The 18,516-nt window shown below is 41.8% G+C and overlaps 1 pseudogene; it reads right to left on the reverse strand.

The window, feature by feature from the left end:
* Positions 1–15,901: 15,901 nt before the first annotated feature.
* Positions 15,902–18,312, reverse strand: LOC114030894 (annotated as a pseudogene).
* Between the last annotated feature and the right edge of the window lie 204 nt (positions 18,313–18,516).

Below are 18,516 nucleotides of genomic sequence, written 5' to 3' on the forward strand. Positions count from 1 at the left end.
GTCTGAGGCCAGATTTGAACTCAGGTCTTTCTGACTCCAGGCCTAGCACTCTATTTACTGCAGCCCACCTAGCTGCCCCTTTGGACTATATTCCTAATCTAGAAAATTATTTGCTTGGAGTAGGTGATTGCTAAAGTTCCTACTACTCCGAGATCCTACATAAGCTCCCCCTGCATTTATGCTCTAGGATTCCAGTGGAATGAACACAATTACTCTGGAGTCAGAGGAACTAGATATAAATCCTATTTCTGCTACATTTTACAGGTGAGGAAACCAGGCTCCAAAGTGATCATGGGATTTGTCCAAGACCACTCAGGTATTGAGTAAAAGAAATGGGATTCAAAGCCAGGTCACCTGACTCCAAATCCATTATGTTTTCCATTGTACCGCACTGTGGCCTCCTCCTCTGTAAACTGAAGGTTGGATTAGATGACTTCTAAGTGCCCGTCCACTCCAAAGCCTGTGGACCCTTATGTTTCCTACATTGAACCTGGATTAACATGACTGTGTTTTTCTTTTTTCTTTTTTCTTTTTCCTTTTTTTGTTGGTTTTTTTCTGTTTTTTGGGTTAGGCAATGGGGTTAAGTGACTTGCCCAGGGTCACACACCTAGTAAGTGTTATGTGTCTGAGGCCGGATTTGAACTCAGGTCCTCCTGAATCCAAGGTCAGTCCTCCATCCACTGCGCCACCTAGCTGCCCCGTGACTGTCTTTTTCAAGTCCAATGATAACTCTTCCCAGTGAAGAAATGTGTGCCAGCATCCAAACAGAACAGTTTTGGTTTGTTTTTTTCAAAAGTAGGAGAAAGTACGCAAAACCAGACAACAGAGACCCGAAATTTTGCTTTTCTTATTTGTTAAAGATGGCCTCTGTTAGGGACTCACAGCCTCTCATAGGCCGCGTCTTTAGCTTTATAGTTATTTGGATAGCTCTGCTGATGCAGGAACCTCCCAAAACACAAGTTTAAAGAGTTATAGGCACTCCCCAGTGGCAGAGATAGAGGGATTCACATCAAAACAGCCGACCATAGAAATAAAGGATGGGAAAGGGATGCTCGAGGGTCTAGTCCATAAAGAAGTACTCTGGACAGCTTTTTCTTAGCAAGTGCAAGGGGTTCTAAGACCATTCTCTAGTTGGGAGGCCCTTCCATTGCAATTTCTCCCAAATGGTCTTAAAAGCAGCCCCTTTCTGTATGTGGCAAACCCAGGAGCAACAGATGTGCTTTTTTTTGGGGGGGGGGTTAAGTGACTTGCCCAGGGTCACACAGCTAGTAAGTGTCAAGTGTTTGGTCTGAGGCTGGAGTTGAACTCAGGTCCTCCTGACTTCAGGGCCGGTGCTCTATCCACTGCGCCACCTCGCTGCCCCAGACAGATGTGCTTTTAATCCCCCTAAGTGATTTCTGAAGCATCCTTCTTTAGCCCAGAACAGCTGCCACCCATTAGGACCTTAAGACTTTTTCAAAAACCTGCCTGATGAAGAACTATTGTTGATCTTAGAAGAGAAAGCTGTTCTTATCTGATGGGGGGCAAGGTCAATAGCAAAGACAAGGATGTTCTGGAGCTTTCTGTTGATATAGTACAAAATACATCCATTATAGACTGTTTGAGGGAATTGCAGAAGCATTTGCAAATACTCCCAGCCCACAATGATAGCCAGAACTCTGTTTTGGAGGACTGGAACAAGTTGGATTGCCAACCTTATGAACAATAATTGCTTGGATATCTGGGAAAGTGAGATCGTTGAGTGATGCACAATATTGGATGCTTGGATTTGGAGCTGGAAGGAACCAGAGAAGCCATAAAGAAGTCATTTTGTGTCTTTGTCCCCAGTTGCCGGCACAAAGTAGGCTTTTAAAAAGTTTGTTTTTTGATTGACTCTAGCTCTAAACCTTCCTCCCTGTGGGGCTGAATGCTGCAGGTAGCAGCTGAGAATTGTGTGGCTTGGTCTTTTCCCTTGGTTCCCTTGGTATTTACAATTTAGATTTTTGGCCTAATTTTCAGAGGGTTGACTCAAAAACATGGAAACTATCAGGAGCAAATAGAAATGCTGCTGTGAGCAATGTTATAGCAAACTAGCAGCCTAGAAAAAAGGTCAGCTTCGAGGGATAGACTCAGTGATGGCAGTGCCATCTGCTGTGTGGCCCGACCTAGGCAGAGAAAGAGGAAAGTTTGCACAACTTTATCTTGTGGGCAAACCCCTATGGAAGGCAAGGGCGGACAAGGACCGGCAAGATTGGAAGTCCTTCAGTGTTGGCAGCAAAGCAAACGTTGCTCAATGGCTGGATCTTGAAATCTGAAGGCAGGGTCTCCAGGGATCCCTTCTGGCCTCCAAGCATGGATTTCCTCTCTCTGAAGATGTACAAGTTGGAGACAAATGCCTCTTTCTTTCCATGTGTATGGCACGGTCAGGCAGCATAGCTGTACAAGTGCAGATGGGAGTGTACCTGGCAAACTTAGCCTTTGCCCCATCCCAAAGTGTGTAAACTAATAGGGGTGTTGACAGCTGCTCCATGTTTGGGAAGTATTTGAAGCATAGATACTGACCTTAAAATAGAGAAGCCAACCTAGCCTTCAGCCCTATGCAATAGCAGAGCCATGTCTGTCCCAGTTATTAATAGACTTTAGGCATGCACGGTTCTCACTCATCCTTAAAAAAACTTCTCTCTTGACCCTATCATTATCCCCTCAAGCTATCATCTTATAAAATAGGGCCACTCACTGCAGCAATTTAAATAATGACTTTCTATGTGATTTTGAAGAAATTTTAAATGAGAACAATTAATCAGTTTCTTCCACCCATTTTGCTTCCTATATATAGCTGCAAAGGCCTCTCCAAAGGACTGATTAAGTGGTAGCTCAACTCATCATCTGAATTAGGGAAAGGAAAAGGAGAAAGTCTGTGCACAATACTTCGGTGCCCAAAGGAGATTTATGAAAAGACATCTGATCAAGGCCTCAGGAGGACTGGAGATGGGAGGGGTGTTCTGGGCTTCCAAATCTGTATCTACATGGGACGAAGGTGGCACCACTACAAGACTGCTTCCCAGCTTTTCCTTTTTGTGCAGGAAAAGCCCTATCTCTGCTGTGTGTCAGGGATGCTTTTTCCTTTTTCCTACATTCCAGGATGGTGATCAGTAGGGAGGAAGGTGTTCTCTGATACCTTTGCTTCCAAATTTACACTTTGGGATCTTTGAGCTCAGTAATCAGTTGAGGGGGATGAGGCACCTAAGATTAGGTTCAAGGTCAGTTTATAAGGGGGATGTGGAGGATCTCATCTATGGTCCCACATACAATGGAACCATTTGGACCCTTACCTGTTAGAATTGGGGAGATGGGAAAAGCCTTCTCAGCTGGTTTAAGGAATTAAGGAAAAAGAAATCCAAAAGCAAATAAAACCACTTATTATCTAGGATGATAGTATCACCCTTTATGTCTAAATTATGTACCCGTTTAGTCTAGGATATTAGGCAACTGATATGGCATATGTTTTTCCAGGGACTTCTGCCTCTAAGTCATTGCCAAGAGGAGGATGTTGGGTTCCTCCCTGGAATGAGGATCAAAGGAGGAGGTGATTGGAGTCTCTCCCCCCCGGGATTCTTCTTCGTAGGAATGCTCACTCAGGTTCTATGGAGAACACCCAGTACACCAAGATGGTGATGTGGGGGCTATGGCCTCAGTTATGACTATGGCTGTGAGTGAATGGGCGTCTGCAGGAGATCGATTCGTTTGCTGCATCCTTCAGAGGGAGGAGGGCACTTGCAGTTACGAAATTCTGAACAGTGAGCTCAAAAGTCATGGCAGTCACGGACACTAAGAAATGAATCACAGTAGTCATGGTTTAAGTCCTATTACGTTTAAGTCTCAGTAAGTCCCAAGTCCTTCAACATCCCATTTTTCATTTCTCAGCCAAAAGCCTAGAAAAAAGCTGCTTCTAGCCTTGCCTCCACTGCCTCTCCTCCCACTCCTCCATCCTTTGTAGCCTGGCTTTTGATCTCCTCCCTCCACTGAAATGGAGCTCTCCAGGGTGACCAGTGAGCTCTCGATCGCCAAATCTCACGACCTTTTCCTTCAGTCCTCATCCTTTTTGACTTCACTGCAGCCTTTGACATTTGTCTCCCACTGTCTCCTCCTGGACATTCTTCTCTCCTCCCTGAGTTTCCGTGACTCCGGTTCTCTTGTAGTTCTTCTATTTTTCTGACCACTTCTTAGTATCTTTCACTGGATCATCATCTATATCCATGGATGTCTTGGTCCCTCTCTTCTCTCTAGGGGTTCTCATCAGCTCGCATGGGTTCAACTGCTGTCCCGATGCAGATAACTCCTAGATAGTACTGGACTTGGAGTCAGGAAGACCGAGTTCCAATCTTGCCTCAGACATTTTCTAGCTGTGTGAGCCCAAGTCAGTCACTTGATCTTTTTCAACCTCAGCTTCCTCATTTGCAAAATGGGGATAAAATAGATCCAGGAGAGATAATTTAAAAATTATTGGACTACCTGAAAGCCATGATAAAAAAAAAAAGAACCTAGGGGGCAGCTAGGTGGCTCAGTGGATAGAGCACCTGCCCTGAAGTCAGGAGGACCTGAGTTCAGATCCGGCCTCAGACCAAACACTTGACACTTACTAGCTGTGTGACCCTGGGCAAGTCACTTAACCCCATTGCCTAGCCCCCCCAAAAAATCTCATCTACCTCACAAAGTTGTTCTGAGGAGCAAATGAGATGATGATGTATAAAGCACTTTGTAAACCTTGAAGTGTTTCATGGAAGCTAGTTATATATTATCAATAATAATTATTGTTGTTGTGATAGTTATTTTACTCTAGTCCAGGGGTGGGGAACCTACAGCCTTGAAGCCACATGTAGCCCTCAAGGTCCTCAAGTATGGCCCTTTGACATTACAAGGCCACACTTGAGGACCTAGTGGGCCATATGTGGCCTTGAGGCTGCAGTTTCCCCACTCCTGCTCAAGTCCATCTCTGCTCCAATCTAGTCTCCCACAGCCATAGTCTATGGCTCCCACTTTACTTCATGGAACACCAGTAGTACCATTCCCAATAGCAGCTACTATTTACTTGTCCCTCCCCCATCCTATTGTTCAGCAACCTGCTCATGGTGAGAACCCACTTCCTTGATGCCAAGTGAGGGGCTGTGTCTGAATCTACCAGTCTTTTACACCGCAGAGGCTAATCACGATGTCGAGATGTGGCACAGGCACTGTAGGTGTGACTGTAGGGTGCATCAGCACAGCAGGGGGCAGTGAAGTGGCAGGTGGAGGTAGGGCAGAGCTGGGGGGAGGGGCAGCGAACTGGGAGCAGGTCTCTTAGCTTAGCTGGGTCCCTTTACGCAGCAATTTTCACAACAAATCTGGGAAATATTCATTCTGATTTTCATTTCACAAGTGAGGTACACCAGACTTGAGTTGAATAACTATCCCCTGGTCACATGATTAGTACATCATAGGGCCAGGATTCAAACACAAGATTTCCAATTGCAAATTCACACTCTTCGACTCCACTGCTCCTCCAATCTCACTGCTACCACCCTAGTCTAGTCAGGCTTTTATCACTTTATGTCTGGACTTTTATGCATTTTCTAACATTCTGTTTCCAATTCATCTCATACAATGTTGCCAAAATAATCTTCCTAAAAGTTTTTTTCTACTTGATTTGTTTTTAAATGTTATCTTATTTTTGTTGATTCCTTTTGCTTTCATATCACTTTCTTTTCCAAATATATCCCTCCCCAGTCTTACCCAGTGAGCTGTCCCTTGTAATAAAGACCGGAAAAAAAAAAACCAAAAACCAAAAACCAAACCAAAACAAAACAAAAAATCCAAGAAAAAAAATCCATTGAGCAAAACTAACTAGGACATTGATTATAGTTGCAATATTCCCTAATCTAGTTCCCCATCTCTGCAATAAAGGAAGGGAAGTATTTCTTACTTCTTTTCTAGAGCCATGCCTAGTCATTATAATAACATAGCATTATTTTTCTTTAAAAACATCATTGTATTGTTTTTCTGGTTTTGCTTACTTCACATATGTATCACTTATCAGTTCATATGGCTTTGTAGTCTTCTCTGAATTCTTCACATATGTAATTTCATATGGCACAATAATATTCTATCACATTCATGTATCACAATTTGTTCAGCAATTCCCCAAAAGAATGAATTCACAAATAAAGTACTTACTAAGCAATTACTATGTGCCAAGGGGGCACCTAGGTGGTGCAGTGGATATAGCACCTGACCTGGAGTCAGGAAGACTTGAGTTCAAATCTGGCCTCAGACACTAACTAGAAGTGTGACCCTGGGCAAGTCACTTAACCTTATTTGCCTCAATTTTCTCGTCTGTAAAATGAGCTGGAGAAAGAAATGGCAAATCACTCCAGTATCTTTGCCAAGAAAACCCCAAATAGGACACAACTCAACAAGAACAATAATAATACATGCCAAGCACTGTGTTAAACCTCAGAGATACAAACAGACAGTCCCTGCTCTCACGGAGTTCACATTCTGATCAGCAAGAGAATACAGTTGATGGGCATCTATTTTGTTTCAAGTTCTTTGCTACCACAAAAAGTGCTGCTATGAATATTTTAGTGTATATGGGACTACTGTTTCTGCTTTTGACCTCCTTTGGGTATATGCCTAGAAAATTGGATCTCTGAGTCAAAGAATACAGACATTTTAGTTACTTTCTTTTCCTAATTCCAAATTGCTTTCCAGAATGATTGTGCCAGTTTACAGCTCCACCAACCATGTATTAATAAGCCTACCTTTCCACAGTGCCTCCAACATTGACTATTCCCATCCTTTGTTATAGGATAATAGATAAAGACATGGAAAGGACTTTGAAGGTTTTCTAGTCTAACTCTTTCATCTTATAAATGAGAAAACTGAAGGCCAGAGAGGTAAAGTGACCAGCCCAGACTGGAACCTAGATTCACACGTGGAACATTTGTGCATATATTTATTAATTGTTTATACATCTTGCATAACAAACCCTTTCAGAAAGTTTTTTTTTTCACATTTGACCACTTCCTTCTCATCCTCGATGTATTAATGTTCCAGTTTCATGTCATCAAAGCTGTTCCTTTTATCTTTTGTAATTGCTTCTCTCCCTTGTTTGGCTAAGAACACATCTCTTACTCATGGTTATGACAGGTGTATGATCTGTTTCTCTTCTATTTTCTTTATAGTATGATCTTGAATGCTAATGTTGCATATACATTTAGAATGTACTATGGAATATGGTGTAAGAAAGAGGTGTCAAACTTGCAGCCCATAGGTCCCAAGAGGCTCGGCAAAACTTCTGAGTGCCTTTAAGTCAATGTGTAGTCTGCAGGGATCTGTTTCTATTTGGTATTGACACAACTAGTGCAAGATGCTGGTCTCAGCCTAATTTTTACCAGAATGCTTTCCAGTTTTCCCAACAGTTTTTAATCAAATAAGGAGGTTTTTCCCAGGTGCTTTGTGTTTTCCACTTTATTGAGTTATGGAGTTCCATTGTTTCTGATTCTCCCTTGGCTAATCTGTTCCAAAAATCTAATTTCTTTATTTTTAAAATCAAAACCAGATGATTTTGATGACTGCTGTTTTATAATGTAGTTTGAGGTCTGGAAGTGCTGTTCCCTCTTTGTCTCTATCTTTTTTTCATCACTTCTCTTGATAGTCTAAATCATTTGTTTTTCCAAATGAATTTTGTTTTTCTTTTATCAAGTTCTATAAAGTATCCCCTTGGTAATTTGGTTGGTATAGCATTAAAAATGTAAATTAACTTTGGTAGTATTGTCATTTTTGTTATATAGGTATGGTTTACTCATGACCTCTGAATATTCTTCCGGCTATTTAAATTATTCTTTATTTCTTTAAGGAGAACTTTGTAATTGGCCTTATGACGTATTAATCATTTGAACTGGGGTTACAATGTGACCGTGGGAAGGTTATTTAACTCAAACCTCATGTTCCTCACTTGTGAAATGGAAATTGGAATAAATACTTCCCAGATTTGTTGTGAAACTTGCCGCATAAAGGTTCCCAGTTAATAAGCTTAGAGACCTGCTCCCAGTTCACTGCCCCTCCCCCCAGCTCTGCCTTCAATTTCTTTCTCTTGTCTTATTGCTTTTGCTAGCATTTCCAGAACTATATCAAATAATAATGGGAAGAAGGGATGTCCTTGCTTTATTACTGTATTTATTGGAAAAGTTTTGAGTGTTTCCCCTGCATCTGATGCTTACTTTTTTAGCTTTAGTTTTTTTATGATATTAAAAAAGATACCTCTATGCCTGTACTTTGTAGAGTTTTTAGCATAAAAGTGTTGTACTTTGTCAAAGACTTTTTCTACCTTTATCATTTGAGATAATCATGTGGTTTTGGATGTTTTGGTTTTTAATATGATCATATTGATTGTTTTCCTAATGTAGAACCACCATTGCATTCTTGGTATAAATCCAACTTAGTCACAACAAATGACTTCTTGGACAAATCACCATAGTCTGACAAGATTTTGTTTAAAATTCCTAGGTCAATATTAATTAATAATATTGGCCTATAGTTTTCCCTCTGTGTTTTACTTTTCTCTGGTTTGGATATTAGGACTATGTCTCATGAAAGAATTCTGGCAGAATGCTTTCTCAACTTTTGAGAATAACTTGTAAAGTATGGGCACTAATTGTTCTTTAAAAGTTTGATAGAATTCTCTTTTGAATTCATGAGGACCAGGAATTTGTCCCTTTATATCTAATTCAATTTCCTTTTCTGAGATTGGGTTATTTAAAATCTAGTCTAGCTGGTTTTCTGATAGTTTGGGTCTTTTATATTTTTGAAGGTATTCCTCTATTTCTTTTGTGTTCTCAGTTATGTTAGCATATAACTGTATATAATATGTTCTGATTATTCTTTTTATTTCTTCTGGGTTTGTTGTAACTTCACCTTGCTCATCTGCTATTTAATTGATTTGATTTTCTGCCCTTTTATCTTTAATCAGATTAGCTAAAGGTTTATCAAATTCATTAGTATTTTCAAAGAATCAGCTTTTAGTTTTATTTGTTATTTTTATGGCTTTTTTGTTTCCATTTTATCTACTTCTCTAATTTTTAATACCTCCTCTTTTGTGCTTATTTTATTTGTTGGCTTTCTAATTAAAAATATATATTCAATTCATTAATCCTCTCTTCTTATTTTGTTAATGTATGTTTGTAAGGATAAGGACTTTCCCCCTGTCAACTGCTTTAGGTGCATCCCAGAAATCTGGTATTTAATTCCATCATTATCATTATTTCCTTCACATACTTATTATTTTTATGATTTGTTCTTTGACCCACTTGTTATTTAAGATTTCATTGGTAAGTTTCCATTTAGATATGTGTTTTTTGTTTGTGATCCCTAAACCAATTACTCTTTTTATTGTGTTATGGTCTGTAAAGTATATATTTACTATTTCTTTTTACATTTGTTTGTAATATCTGTGTCCTCTATTCATTGAATGTCTATTTTTCCCCCGAAGGATTATACTCAGTTTTGCTGGGTAGGTGATTCTTCGTTGTAATCTTAGCTCCTTTGTCCTCTGGAATATCGTATTCCAAGGCCTCCAATTCTTTAATGTAGAAGCTGCTAAATCTTGTGCTATCATGATTGTGACTCCATGATATTTAAATTGTTTCTTTCTGGGAGCTCTGGAATTTGGCTGTAACATTTCTGAGAGTTTTCATTTTGGGATCTTTTTCAGAAGGTAATTTGTGGATTTTTTTTTCAATTTCTATTTTACCCTGTGATTTTAGGGTTTTTTTTTTGTTTGTTTGTTTTTTGTTTTTTGGTCTTTTTTTGCTTTTTGGTGAGGCAATCAGAGTTAAGTGACTTGCTTAAGTGTCTAGTGTCTGAGGCCATTTTGAACTCAGGTCCTCCTGACTCCAAGGCCAGAGCTCTATCCACTGTGCCACCTAGCTGCCCTTCCTTGATAATTTCTTGAAAGATGATGTCTAGGCTCTTTTTTGATCATGGCTTTCAGGTAGTTCAATAATTTAAAAATTATCTCTCCTGAATCTATTTTCCAGGTCAGTTGTTTTTCCAATGAAATATTTCATGTTGTCTTCTATTTTTTTTCATTCTTTTGATTTTGTTTTATTGTTTCTTGATTTCTCATAAAGTCATTAGCTTCCATTTGCTCAATTCTAATTTTTAACTTCTATTGTCAGAACTTTTTTCTGTTGTTTGCTCTTTTTCCCAGTCTATTTCTTAACTTTTAACTCTTTGTTAAGGTGAGGCTCTGTTTCCAGGGTGGAGGGGCACACTGTCCCAAGCTTCAGGGGTTTTATGCAGCTGTTTTCAGAGATACTTCTAGGGACCTGTAAGTTTTCAGTTCTCCCAAGGTGGTATGATCTAAGGAGAGATGTATTTATTACTCTTCTGGCCTGTGCTCTGGTCTGTGAGTGACCACAAGCACTCTTTTCTGTCCTGGAACTGTGACAAGGGTCCCCGTTCCACTGTAGCCAGCAAGTTTTGCTGTGCTAGTGCTCCTCCTCGCCCTGGGACTGCCACCAAGGACTGCAACCCAGATCTGAGTGTGGGCAAAGTAACAGAGTCCTGCCCCCAGGACCAGCAAAGAGATGCCCAAAATCTACTTCTGATCAGTTAGTTGTTTGACCCCCTTACTGTCCATCAGTTGAGAGCTTTGGAAGCAGCCACCGCTGCTGCAGCTACTGATTCAGTGGCTCCTATGGCATACTCCTGGTTTGCTGGGACTGGGTCTGTGCTGGAGCAGCCTGTGCTAGACTGTGTTCCACTCTCTCTCTCTCTCTTTTTTTAGGCAATTGGGGTTAAGTGACTTGCCCAGGGTCACACAGCTAGTAAGTGGTTGGTGTGAGGCCGGATTTGAACTCAGGTCCTCCTGACTTCAGGGCCGGTGCTCTATCCACTGCGCCACCTACCTGCCCCTTGTGTTCCTCTCTCATCCAGGTTTGACAGACCTTTCCTGTCAACCTTCTAAGTTGTCTTTGGCTGGAAAGTTATTTCACTCTGTCCTTTTGTGGGTTCTGCTGCTTTAGGAATTGTTTTATGGCATTATTTAAAGGTATTCAGAGGAGTTTGAGGGAGAGCTCAGGTGAGCTGATGCCTTTTCTCTACCTTCTTGGCTCTGCCTCCCATGAAGTTGACTGTTTCTAATCTGGTCTTCTGAATAAAAAAATCTTGGCAAATGCCTTTCAGGACTTTTCTCTATCCTATCCATGGTGCATTTCTCTCCAACTGGGAGATCACATGAGGTTTGGGGGCTGAAGGGCTCCAAAAGAGACAAAGTTCTAATAGTTCTCTGGCATCACATCCCTGTACAGGTTCTTCTGAGTCAGCTCCAAGTGACCCACTCCTCCCAGGTGAAGTCTTCAGCCACATCCTGGAATGTCACTAATTCAGCTCTCCTCATGCTTCAACCCTACCTAGACACACCTTGGGACCAGACCACTCTCCCACACCTGCACCTACATCTGCCTGCTGTGATCACTGCCACCTCTGAGAACCACCCAAATCTGATGCAATCCCCCTCCTCTACTGCCAGTGCTGTGCACATTCATTTTGGTTTTTTTTTAAACATAGCAGACTTTTAATAAATGTTTATTGACTGACGATAAAATAATATCATTCCAATAACATGCAAGTTCCTTGAGGAAAGAAGCTGTTAACTTTATTTTTCTTTCAAATCCCAGCATATGTTACATTAATGTTTATTGAATTGAACTGAAATATAGAAAAGAATCGGGTTGTGGGAATGTGAATAAAGCACTGGGCTTGGACTTAGAAGATCTGAATTAAAATTTGGCCTCAGACACTTAGCAGTAAGGTGACCTAGTACAAATCACCTAACCTTTGCCTACCTTAGTTTGTTCATCTATAAAATAAAGATAGTAATCCATAGGTTCCCAAAGTGAGAGATACTGCCCCCGGGTGGGGGGGGGTGCTGGATCGATCCTGGGGGGCAGTAGTAGCCTCAGGTGAAATTGGGGGTGTTGAATAAAAGGGAGTGGTGGAAGCATAAGAAAAGAAGATAAGAAAAGTTTGAAAAACCATTCATACATGTTTCATCTGTTGTATAACAGAGTTAAAGTTGTAGTGATTACGTTATTTTCCAAATAAAAACACAAAATGCAAGTTATAACCAATCAGTTGGTCAAGTCTGCCTACAGGTTTTACCAAGCAAGTGTTGGCAGGCAAACATGTTCCACATTGTCGGGAAGTCCAGCACGTATTGGCAGGGATATGTACATGTAATGACTTGTTTACAATAAAATACTATATGGTTACATGATGCAATATTGCATCATTAAAATTTCAATGCAGGAAAAAGCCACAAATTTACAATAAGTTATTAAATTTAAGATGCATCATTTCAAAAATATTTTATATATTTTTGAAATGATGCAAATTTTTAAAAAAACATTAAAGGGTTAAAGAAAGTACATTTCAAGGGGGATAGAGTAATTTTTTTTTTAAAGGGGGCAGTAGGCCAAATAAATTTGGGAACCTCTGGTACCCTTACAATCCAGAGTTGTGGTGAAAATCAAAACTCATTCTGTTTCAATACTGAACCTAAACTGCTAGGGATTGGCCTGGGTCAGTCCTATCCCAGACCATGTTTAACAGTAGTTTGAAGTTTTTTTGGGTGGAAAGTGTTTATTCATAGCCATTGGCCACTTAGCCATTGAGGAATGGTCTAAAACACTTTATATTGACAAACCCTGATCAAAAATGTTAAATGGCACCTCTGTGCCTACAGAATAAAATAATAATAGATTCTTTAACCTTGTCTTCAAGGTCCACCCCAATCTGGTGCCCACTATCCATTCTTCCACTACTTTCCTTTCCAAACCAATCAATAGTTGTTTCACCAGTGTTTACTTAGCACAGTGTCTGACACATAGTAGGTGCTTTATAAATGTTTGTTGACTATTATTTATTGACTATTCATTGGTCCCCTAGAAGGAACCTGATTAATGTGAACAGTGACACCCGTCAAATGGTGACATATTCAAATTTGAAGTTATAATGATGTAAAATATGGTCAGTGGTTCTAGCCCATTTGAATAATGCAAGCATTTCAGATGACTCATCTGTCACATTATGAATTCCTGCCTTTTGCTCTTCTTTTTGTTCCTTCTTTCGGCAACAGAGTTAGAGGGCTTGGGTTTCTATCCTGGTTCTGATAGTTTACTACCTACCTATGTGATTTTGGGGCAAGTCACTTTCATTCTGTCTCCGTTTCTCCATCTTTAAAATGAGGGGGATTGACCAGATGGTCTCTCAGACCTCTTCTGGCTTTGATTTTTTCCAATGGACAATGCCTGCTCAAGTCATTTCTCTCTGTCCTACGAACTCCATTTATTGTCTATACTGACCATTTGGTGTTCAGCATATGCTTTGCTACTTTAGCTGGCCATCTGCTTACTTTGACTCAGACCCTGGCTCTTTGAAGCATAGGATCAGAGATCTAGAGCTGGAAGGAACCTCAGAAGTTACCTCTAGTCCAACCTCCTAGTTTTATATATCAGGGTGGAGTGACTTGCCCAAGGTCACACAGCTAGTAAGTAGTAGAACTGGGATCAGAACCTAGGATCTCTGAATACAAATACAGTGCTCTTCTCATTGTACTGCACTATCTCTAATCCTGAGGGCCTAGTACTGTATGCATTAGGCACTCAATAAACAGGTGTTGTTACTTACCTTCTAAAGATCAAAGGACTTGAGATACAGAGCTGTCAGAATCTCTGAGGCCACTGAGCCCAACTGCCTCATTTTACAGAGGAGAAAACTGTGGCCCAGGGAGGGGAAGGGATTTGTCCAAAGTCACCTATAGGACCCTAAATCTGGAGTTGGAAGGGACCTCAGAGGCCATCTGGTTCAACCCCCTCATTTTACAAAGGAGGAAACTGAAGCCCAGAGAGGGAAAAGTACTCGTTCAGGGTCCCACAGTTACTGTTGGGGCAAGATTTGATCGTGGGTCTTCCTGACTCCAGGTCTAGAACATTCCCCACTATACTGCTGGGGGAAAACATTCTTAGAAGAGCTGTCTTTTTTCCTTTATTCAGGCTAGCTATGCTTTGGAATGGTATAATAAAAGGGCCTTAGAAATGTGGCTGAGATGGAGAAGTAGAACATCCGTTTCTCAGCCACATTCCTTAAGAAAGTGTCTATAGTCTGTGTCTCCACTTCTCTTTTCACTTCCTAGCTTGGGACCTCATCAGTCAACTGAAAGTGAATGTCCAAAGTCACCAGTGAAGTCTGAATTGTGAAATCCAGTGGCCTTTTCTTAATCTCTCTACAGCCTTGGAAGCTGCCATTCACCCTCTCCAAGGGGAGTTGTAGCCTGCCTGGCCCTGAGAGAGAGGGCTAGAACAGACATGCTTCACTTCTAAGGTTACCTAGTATTGGACTTGCACATGTGCGTATTTTCTCTCTCTGAATGTAAGCTCCTTGAGGGCAGGGACTGTGTTTGCCTTTCCTCATATCCCTAGCACTTAGCACAAAGCCTGGAATATAATAAAGGCTTGATAAATGTCAGTTGATTCTGGTTGGCTAAAATGACAGATGCCCTTCAATTGGGGAATGGCTAAAAAAGCTGTGGTATGTGATTGTGATGGAATACTGCTGTGATATAAGAAATGATGAGCTGGTTGATTTAGAAGAAGGAAAGACTTGGACTTATGAAGGAAGAGAAAGAACTGACAAGTAGAAATATGCATAGTATGGTCTTACATATATGTATGTGTGTATATGTATATATGTGTATGTTTATGGACATATATGTGATATATATATATATAATATATATATACACACATATATATATGTTTAATTGTAGCCTTCCCAAAAGGGGGAAGGAGAAAAAAATAAAAGCGCACAGAACAAAAGAAAACCTAAAAGGAAGCATAGAAAAGCTGGGTTCCTTTGAAAATGTGTAGGATTTATTACATAGCTTTTCGTGAAATGGAAATTTGTTTTGAATCCTCTCTTCTATGTTCAGCTGTGTACATTGAAATTTGTTTTGTTTCGTATTTGTTTAAAAGGAATATTTTTTTTTAAATGATTCTGGTTGGACAAGAAGTCTGCAATTCAGCAGAAAACATGACTTTGTAGAACGTTTGGTTCACTATTCAACTACTCAAAGTTTGCTTCCATTAAAAGCTATGTGTGGAGAATTATTATTATTACTTTAACCTTATTTACTTTGTACTTTCAGTCCTGGTTAGATTGAGAGCTGAAGGCAGAAGGGAGGAGTTGGCCTGGGTAATGCATTTTTTTTTTCCTTACTAGATAAGTCATTCCTCCCCCCCCCCCGCCCCCTCCTGGCAACAGAAAGATGTCCTTTCTTCAGAAATGATGCCCTCGGGTCCTATAAATTAATCATCCAGCAGTCTTTACGTATCTGCCACATTAGTGTCAGGTACGGTGCTGGGTGCTTGGAATACAAAGACAAAAAATGAAAGTCCTTACTCTCAAGGACTTAAGATTTCCTAGTTCTAAGGAACGTGTAATTCAGGCGCCACTAGGTTCCTCTCCCTGCCCCCCCCCCGGAAAAAAAAAAAGGCCAGGCATGTTAGATTTTACCATTTCCTTCCTAGAGGTCTCCAGTACCCTAAAGGGAGACCAGAGTTATCCAGGTTCTGTGCTAATGGCTCAAGCTCCTCCCCCTCCTTGGTGTTTCCCCCAAGTGTAGAGGTTGGGTCCCCTGAAGGGCAGTTCCGTTTAGCGACTGACGATCAGATTAGCTTTTACAAAGGGCTATTTACTTCAGAAGACTTAATCACAAATATACAAACATACTTCACAAACACATGCACGCACGCAGGAGACACCATCCCCCTGCCCCCTCTGCACCAGCTTAGTCGGGGGGGGGGGGGGTGGGGGAATTTGGTTCCTAGCTTAGCTCGGTGCCCAGAGAGCACTGGCTCCGCTCCAAGTCCAAACCCTGCTCGGGCTCAGGTTCCAGGCGCCCTGGCTTTCTCGGGTCTTCCATGCCCAGCAGGCTGGCTGCACCAGTCCTTCTCCACCCCCCAGCAGTCCTAGCCCCAAGTTCGCCAGGGTTTGAACTCCGGGGTCCTACTGGGGTGATCTTGGGCACCTCAAGGTGAGGAGGACAGAACAGAGGAAGCCACCCCAGTCCCATTTCTGGGAGTCAGAGCAAAAGAAAAGGGAAGGAGCAAGGTAAAGGCTGTCACCGCGTTGCAGAGGAAATGGGATATTCCGTCCACGGAGACTGCGGAAGGGAGTACACAGAAAGAGTCCAATAAAAAGAGTGAGAACTGTTCAGAGCCGAAGGCAGCCAATCAAAGAGGCGAACCCCAACCATGTGATACGGGACACAGCGAGTTCTACGTGAGGAAAACGGAGCATGCTCAACAGACTTCTCAAGGAAACCTCCATGTTAGGAGAACTGGGCATGCTCAGATATGCCTAGGTTACATAGGCAATGGCAAAAATGTGTCAAATTCACGATCAGGAGCATACAGGAGCCGCCTCAAAAGGGCTCTCAGCCAATAGTTAAATTTTCAGTGTGAGCAATTACACCTTGGAAATCGGCAAGTGCTACAAATCAGGGCTTGATTGACGGTTTTGTTGATTGACTAGACTTAAGAAAAGGAGGGGAAAATGTTAATAATGCAAGTTAAACTTAAAACAGTATAGTTGGCACATCTCCTCCCTTCCCCCAGCGAGCTGGTTGTTAAATATTTACCAGCACCTCACTGTCAATGGTCTCCAAATCGAAAGACACCAGAAGAGAGTCTGAATTTCCTGAAGAAGAGCTCGACTATTTGGCTTTTGGATGAATTAGTGGGAAAAAGCTCATAAGGATTTGTTGCAGCTTAAGTGGAGTGCCTAGATGTAGCAGGGGGATGCCAGGCTCTCATCCACAGTGACCAGCTTCGAGGAGGACTCCCCTTCCCTAAAACCATTACTAAAGGGTTTTTTTTTTGGAGTAGCAGGAAATGCCCTCACCACCAGCCTGGCTCCGTTTCCGTGACTGTCAGTTACCAAGCCTTCCTGCTGCCTATTGAGTCATGGTCATGAATGACCACACCTTCCCCCACTGCTGACTCAGCACCCAATGAAACTGTTGTCTTGGCTTTACACAATCTTCAGCGATGACATTTTAGATTGCACAAGACCAGCAGCCAATGGGACAGAGAGACCAGAACTGTGTGAGAGACACATAGAGGACACAGTCTGGAGGAAGAAAAAGCTTCGTTGGCACCTAGCTGACAAAGGCAGGCAACCCAACCCTTTTCTCAGCAACAATATTTGACTTTCACTATCTTAGCTGGGTATGCGTGTTTGTATGGGTGTGTGCCCTCATTCCCCTTCCCCTCCCCCCACATAGATTCGAGTTCCTTGAGGAAAAGGAGGGAAGGAGGGATTAAGCATCTATTAAGTGCCTACTATGTGCTAGGCACTGATCTAGGCACTTTACTATTATTATCTCATTCAATCCTCACAACATCCCTGGGAGGTAGGTGCTGTTATTATCCCCATTTTACAGTAGGGGAAACTGAGGCAGGCAGCGGTGTAGTGACTTGTTCAGGGTCTTACAGCTAGTAAGTGTCTGAGGCTGGATTTGAACTCAGGTCTTACCAGACTCCAGGCTCAGCACCCTCCCCCTACCTCCCAGCAGAATTCCCTGAACACTGAAGCCAAGCCATACCTGCTTTCGCCCAAGAGTCACAAGCAGCTTAAATTTTAATTGAGGACACATCTACTACTCTGGGTCAGCCACTGGGCCTGTTTTCTTTTTCTTTTTCTTTTTTTTTTTTTTACTGGAAAACTTTTTTATTGTAGGTGGAGTGGGATAGCTGGACACAGTTAAGATGATTCCAATTTTGTTGGCAACATCTAAAGCATCATAATCTAGAGCAAGTCGGACATAGGCCTTCTTCTCTCCATCAGGCCAGATCAGTGTGTTGACCTTGGCCACGTCAATGTCATACAGCTTCTTTACCACCCTCTTGATCTGATACTTGTTAGCCTTATGTCCACAATGAAGACCAGGATGTTGTTGTCCTCAGTCTTCTTCATAGCGGACTCAGTGGTCAAGAGAAACTTAATGATGGCATAATGGTCAAGCTTGTTTCTCTGAGGGGCACTTTTCCGAGGATATTTGGGCTGCCATTGAAGTTTTAGTGTCTTGGGTCGCTAGAATGTGGGGGACGTTCAGATCTTCTTCTTTTTGTGGCTACGAACACCCTTCAACACTGCCTTCTTGGCCTTAGAGGCCTTAGACTTAGCATCTGTCTTGTGGGGGACAACTGCTTCCTTCTTCGCCTTCAGCGCCATCTTGGGGGAAAGGGTCTTCCTTGGTGCTTCTCACAGGCTTATCTGGGCCTATTTTCTTCCACATTCTGTTCCCTTCTCAATCCCATGTGTGAGTTGTGGGACATAATCAACATGCTAAGGCCTACTGTGCTTTCATAGCCTCATAGATTCACAGCTGGAAAGGACCTCAGAGCCCAGCTAGTGTAACCTCCTCATTTTACAGAT

The sequence above is a fragment of the Vombatus ursinus genome, unplaced genomic scaffold (genome assembly GCF_900497805.2).
Source record: "Vombatus ursinus unplaced genomic scaffold, bare-nosed wombat genome assembly UNPS02015024.1, whole genome shotgun sequence".
Classification (NCBI taxonomy): domain Eukaryota; kingdom Metazoa; phylum Chordata; class Mammalia; order Diprotodontia; family Vombatidae; genus Vombatus; species Vombatus ursinus.